This window comes from Ictalurus furcatus, chromosome 18 (genome assembly GCF_023375685.1).
Source record: "Ictalurus furcatus strain D&B chromosome 18, Billie_1.0, whole genome shotgun sequence".
In the NCBI taxonomy this organism is placed as follows: Eukaryota; Metazoa; Chordata; class Actinopteri; order Siluriformes; family Ictaluridae; genus Ictalurus; species Ictalurus furcatus.
This window is the reverse complement of record NC_071272.1, coordinates 6,106,246-6,113,111: the sequence shown is the minus strand read 5'-3', so window position 1 is coordinate 6,113,111 and position 6,866 is coordinate 6,106,246.

The following is a 6,866-nucleotide window of genomic DNA, read 5'->3' as shown; positions in this document are numbered from 1 at the left end:
TTGAATCAGTAGGCTGTCTTGTATAACTACACTTCAAAGTTTTCAAAAGCGAAAAAGTAAGCAGCAGCATACAGTAAATGGTGTAAAATCCCTGATAAGACTTCCATCATGCATCATTACATTTTCATTAAGTTCAAAGACATTTGTAGTTTTACTCTTTACTCTATAATCTAAGTGAGCGCTTTAGATACATTTCCTTCCATTGCAATACCCTTCATCCGTCTCCAAAAAGGTGCTGGAGATTTCCTCGTCTTCATAGCACAGGTGCCACACAAAGATGCACTGGTAGTTCCAGAACAACAAAAGCCCCATGACAGCCAGAGCCAGTGTGACAAGAAAAGCCACAATTAAAAGCTTTGTGGAACAAAATGAATGGTGCGTTGCATGATCAGTGTGAACTGCATGTTCCACGTCGGGCCGAGGCCCCACACAATTCCGCAGACAATTTTTCAGCCAGCTGGTGTGGGGAGATGAGACGGGTGTCGGCAGCCAATGCTCATTTTCTTCCATCTTCAAATGGAGGTTGACCTGGAGATCTCTCAACCTGAGAACACACCATTTTTTTTACTTACACCACAGTGTATACCACAGCGCTGTTGTATTCTCAATTCTGATTGGTCAGAAGGCATTGATTAGGTTTATATTAATGTGCTCATTAATGTGAGTTTCCTTTGAAGAGATGTTTAGCATTTTTGGAAGGAGTCTCCAATGTCAGCTCTTTGTAACAGCAAGTTTTCCAACACAGAAAAGATTTCAGGATGGAAGACTTTGAGGGTCACAGTTGAACTAACTTTCAAACATTTCACAGAGATTAACATTGAATGTAACTAAAAACAGATAAAAAGTAAGACACGTCATTCTTAAATAAATTTAAAAAATGTAAATGTTGGCAAATTGCTTTGATATAAAAGGAATAAAACACTTTTTTATTGTTATAGTAAAAGAACCCTTGGAAATGGAACAGTCACTTTGCTTCATGTCATTGGTTGGTTTCTTATAATAGGATTTTCAACAGTATGTGCCAATCTATCAGTTTACAATAACATACCTCATCCAATAAGAAGGCTGATCTTCTGGACTCTACAATTATAGTTGTGTGAAAGAAGGAATTAAGGAATTTCGAGATAAAACTACAAATAAAATTGTGAGTTTAATCTTTATCCACACACTACCTCATTATTACCCCACCTATCTGGATAAATGATTTGCTAGAAGTTGAATTTGTGCTCTTTGTAGACATGTGTTAAACACAGCAGATTATACACTATATGACCAAAAGTATGCGGACACCTGACCATCTGACCATGGTCAGACCTGACCACCCTATGTGCTTCAGGAATTTCCCATTCGTTCCAAAACCAAGGGCATTAATAATGGAGCTGCTATAACCCAGCCTCCTCTCTTCTGGGAAGGCTTTCCACTAGATTTTGGATCGTGGCTGTGGGGATTTGTGCCCACTCAGGCTTAAGAGCATTAGTGAGATTAGGCATTGAATCCGGGTGAGGAGGCCTGGGGTGCAGTTGGCGTTCAAGTTCATCCAAAAGGTGTTCAGTGGGGTTGAGATCAGAGATCTGTGCAGGCCACTCGAGTTCTTCCCCTCCAACATCAACAAACCATGTCTTCATGGAGCTTGCTTTGTGCACAGGGGCATTGTCATGCAGGAACATGTCAATTTGGGAGAGTTTGGGTTGGGCCCCTTAGTTCCAGTTAAAAGAAATTTTAACGTTAAAGCATACAAAGACATTCTAGACAACTGTGTGCTTCTTTGTGTCAGCACTGTGGAGAAGATCCACATATGGATTTGATGGTCAGGTGTCCACATACCTTTGGCCTTTAAGTGTATTAAATCAAGAGTCTTTAAGACAGGGTTTCCTGAACATTTTGGGCAAACCACATGACATGAAATTAATTTTCTCTGACCATTACCCTTGGCATGTTGTTTTCTCCTTGTTATTTACGGTCATGCTGTGTTCATTTTCTTGACCTTTGTACTTCCACTGATTCAGAATTACTTCGAATGTGATTCATTTTTTACTGCTCAACTCCTACACTACGCTGGAAAAAAAAAGTTTGCAAAACACTACTAATTGCAAAACACAGCAACAAAACCCAACCTTGTGTAGTAGTGAATGCGGTCATATTTTAATCCAACACTCAGTACGTTTACAAGGACAACAATAATCCAATTTTAACCCAATTAAGACAATACTCTGATTAAGAAACTACCATGTAAACAGCAATTTTTAATTACCTTAATCCGATTAAAGTTATACTCGAAATAAACACAAATCGAATTAATACATGTGGAGTACTCCTGTTTTAGTCGCATTATTGACGTGTATTACAGACATGTAAACCCCTTAATCACACTATTAACGTCGTGTGAGAGTTTCCACCGCATTTTGCGACAGGACACGATCACCCACGGCAATGCTCAAACATTTTACAGCAAACAAGAGAGCACGGCTGCGTCCGAAACTGCATATTTACCTACTATATAGTAGGTGAAATACATGTATCTCGGCTACTATATAGTAGGTAAGTATGCGGTTTCGGATGCAGCCCACGGCTTCAAGCAGTCGTCTATTTGCACGTATAGCATGACAAATAATTAACAGCACTTGAAGCATTCGTAAAAATTTTAAATAAAAACACCCAAAACTGTATACGGTACCATAACAAAGATGAACTGTATGTCGATACGTGAAATTCTCGAGGGAACATCGGACGGAAAGGAATATTCTAAAAGCGACTCATGTAAACAGCTTAATCACAATATTGTCTCTCAGAATAAGGTAAATAATTAGATTACGGCTGTCCACGTAAACATAGTCACTATGGCATTAAACACTTCAGGTTTTATTTAACACTGCGTATTAAAAAAAAAATTAAAAATGAATAGGCTACTACTGAATGTAAAAAGTGTAAGTCAGTGTGTTCATTTAACGGTCATGTTCTGTTCACTACACAGATAGAAAATGGTTCTTCAAGAGTTCCTTAAGCAGTTCTTTGTATATTTAAGGGGTTTTAGCTTCTTAAAAGGGATGTAGTTTGGAATCCTTTCTGATACGGAAACGCTCGGTTGTAGGGATCTACAGAGAACAACACTTTATTTAAGAGTGTCCTTATAAATAATTGTCTCATGGTGTTTATTAAGATTTAATAACCACTTCTTTAAAGAAGAAGAAGAAGTAGAAGAAGAAGAAGAAAACAGTTTGATCAGCATGTCACACAATACAAACAGTATTGATGGAAGCAGCACATTTCTGGTCATTTCTAATTACCACTCAATCCATTCATTTTCACTTTTATTTTTACCTTCAGGACAAAAATGATTGGGAAATTATCTCTATTTATCTTAGTTATAACAGCAAAATGAATGAAAGCATATGAAGTTTTATAGTGGAACAGCTGTTTTGTTATTCATTTTGACATCTAATTGCCAATTACTCTACAGAACTGAAGGATTAAAACTGCCTTAATTCAAATATACTGTATATAGCATAGCATAGTTAACATAAAGGGTTTTAACTGCAATTTGATCCACTGAAACGTTAGTTCTTGTCCATTCATTTTCAAAGGAGACATTTTAAAGCACACGTCGTGTTGGCTTAGTTACTTCATAGCTAACAAGTCCTTATCTACCATTAGAAAGCAATAGAAGATTCCAGAAATGTTGTCCATTTTCGCTTTTCCCGTTTCCGCTTTTTTAAATGGCTGCTGTAAATAAACTGTGATTCTGTAGAGCACGACATAAATGATCACAAAGGTTTATAATCTCAGTGAAAGTGAGGAAAGAGTTTACCTGGACGCTTCTAGTGCCTCATAATTCGCTCTGGAATAAAGTTTATATCAGTCAGGTGTGTGTCCAAGGAGAGAGTGATGTCTAAAAGTAAAAGTACAAAACATCAAATGGTCGCCTTTTAGCTTAGCAGACTTCTTTAATGCTGTGTTGTTTTCCCCCCGGTTGCAGCATGTCTTATAGGCGTGGATACCGCCCTTAAAATGTTTGTTTGTGTGTGTGTGTAATAGAGAGAGCGAGCGAGAGAGAGAGAGAGAGAGAGAGAGAGAGAGTGTAGGGAGGTGGAGAGAGAGAGAGAAAGAGAGAGCGTGTAGGGAGGTTGAGAGAGAAAGAGAGAGAGTTTGTGTAGGGAGGTAGAGAGAGAGAGAATGAGAAAGAGAGAGTGTGTGTAGGGAGGTAGAGAGAGAGAGAATGAGAAAGAGAGAGTGTGTGTGTTGGGAGAGAGAAAGAGAGAAAGAGAGAGAGTGTGTGTAGGGAGGTAGAGAGAGAGAGAGAGAGAGAGAGAAAGAGAGAGCGAGTGTGTGTAGGGAGGTAGAGAGAGAGAGAGAGAGAGAGAGAGAGAGAGAGAGAGAACGAATGTACTGTACTTTGTAGTAAGGTTAATTGGGTAGAGACCAGAGCAGGTGTTTCATACATACAGTACAGGAGTAACTCCCAGAAGTCTCCCTTCTGTGTACATACACTACACAAAGCTTAAGCTTAAAGGAAACCTCCACCCTGAAACACATTAATGTTTCTTGACATTTTTGTGATGTATTTAGTGATTCTGGTGCTGATTTGTTAGTCAGTACTGTATTTTCGTTGTTTCTGTGAGAAGTTAGAGTTTGCGTCGCAATGACGTCACAGTGGGACATTTAACAGGAGAAAAAATGCAGTGATCTTAAACATGGTATCAGGATAAGGGCTTTTTTTCATACCTCACTCACTATTGTCCAGTGCCATAAAACGTTACATTTAAGAGAAATCCAATGGAGAAGTGTAAACAGTAAACATTGGGCTCTAAACATGCAGTCATGCGGTTATGGCAGAGACTCGGCTCAGCTATTCAGCGATATACGAACATAAGTGGTCACGTTAACAAATTTACAGACATTTACCGGATTTTTTCAAATCATTGACAGTAAAATTCTGAGGACCATTGGTCATTTTGACGGATACAAAATAAGGCATTTAGTCTAGGCATTTGTCTTCCGCCACAGACATAGAAAATCAAAACCAATTCTATACAATCGTTCAACTGGCAAGTGGAAAAATACGACAAATTAAAATGACGGAATTTTGACAGCACTGTCCATCAACATGACAGGTAATGATTTACTGTAACGCAACAGCTGATGAGCGTGATGGTATTGATGGCATTATTAGCACGGAAATGCAAACTTTGGAACCTGATCTGTTTGAGCAGAGTGTACAGATGAGGTAGTGAGACAGCTGGAGAGACTAAAGGACTAAAGCGCCGCTGCATCACTGCATCGCTGCATCATAGGTAGAGATCGCTGCATCATAGGTAGAGATGAAGTGAGTGCTAAATCCCATTGCCGCCACTATCAGTAGGTAATTGTGGGTAATGCAGAAAGCAAAGTGAAATTCAACCAATATGTCAACGAAACAAGTTCGACTGAGGATTTCATTTCAAAATATATCACTGAAGATCACATAGTCATTCAGGGTGGATTTTTTTCCCCTTTAACATCTCTGCCTTATATACATTATAAATAGTAATTACAAGTACGTTGGTCATACACATTAAATTAATCACACATTCACCATTGTTTGTTATCTGCACATATTTTAATATGCACAGAGAAGTCTGATTTGCATTGTAATCTAAATACAAACAAAAGGTTTGCTTTAACTCAAAAGCAAACGTTGAAGCAATTCTTATATAAATAGGTCTAATGTGAGTGTTTGTACATGAACATAACAAGTTAAAGCTTATGTCTATGTGTAGGAGTCAACATGATTCACATGAACATGATTCACAGAATACTGGAGGCTGATGGGATCACATCCTTATCAAGTTCCCCAGAAAGCCAAAAATACAGCCTACTGCAAAATGTATGCACACTGTATTAGACCTGAAAACAGATTTAATAGTGTGTTACAGGTACACAAACTATGGGTTGAGATAAAGGAACACGAAAGAAAACAAGCATGCACTCATTTGTCAGAGACAATGGGCTTAAAATGAAATTCAGTCCTTATGTTTGTCAAGTGTAACACCAAAAGGCAAATATTTCTTATCCAAAATAGCCATTTTAGGAACAGAACAAACAAACAAACAAAAAATTACAATCATGACAGTCAACAATGTCATATATTCTGTGTTCATTTTATCTTTAAGGAAGAATTTTCAAATCATTTGTCCACCTGCACTTGTGTGGAAAAGCATATTTATGTTTTACATAATTCACATTGCTGGTTCAAAATTCCTCAGTGAGAGGTCAGAGGTCGCTTTAGACTAAAAGAACAAATGTTTCTCAACTCCAGAACATGGGAAACAGCCTGTTTTTTGCATCTAACCAATAGGTGTGTACAAAAATGCAGCACCAGAGTCAAATACAAAGCAACTCACTTGGGGTTTCGTCACGTAAAAGGTCTCACAAGAGACGGTTTTGCGTGAGACACCAAGTGATGGTTGGATGAAAAAACGTGGCAGTTTGATGCACCCCTTAAAGAGACTGGAGATGAGAAAGCATGAGAGAACTTCAACCAGAGAGACAGAGAAAGAGGTTTTTCTACATAGCAAAGTCTTAAGAAGTTTAAATTCTTAATTTTCTTAAGCCACTTCTGATATAGTATGTACATAATACTCTTTGCGCATCATAATATGCAAAACATTGTTATTGCGGGAGGAAAGAAAAGAGAGCGCTTTCTTTTGTGACATGGCTAAGAAGTTTCACATGCATTTAAACATGCAATTGGCTCACTGATAAACAGCGCATGGCTTTTCAAGATATACAAACAGTATTGAGTACAAAACCAAGAACTGCACACTTGGTCATAAAATAAGGTCATATATCATCGTAAAGTGCCATATACAGTATTGTTATATCATTAGAAA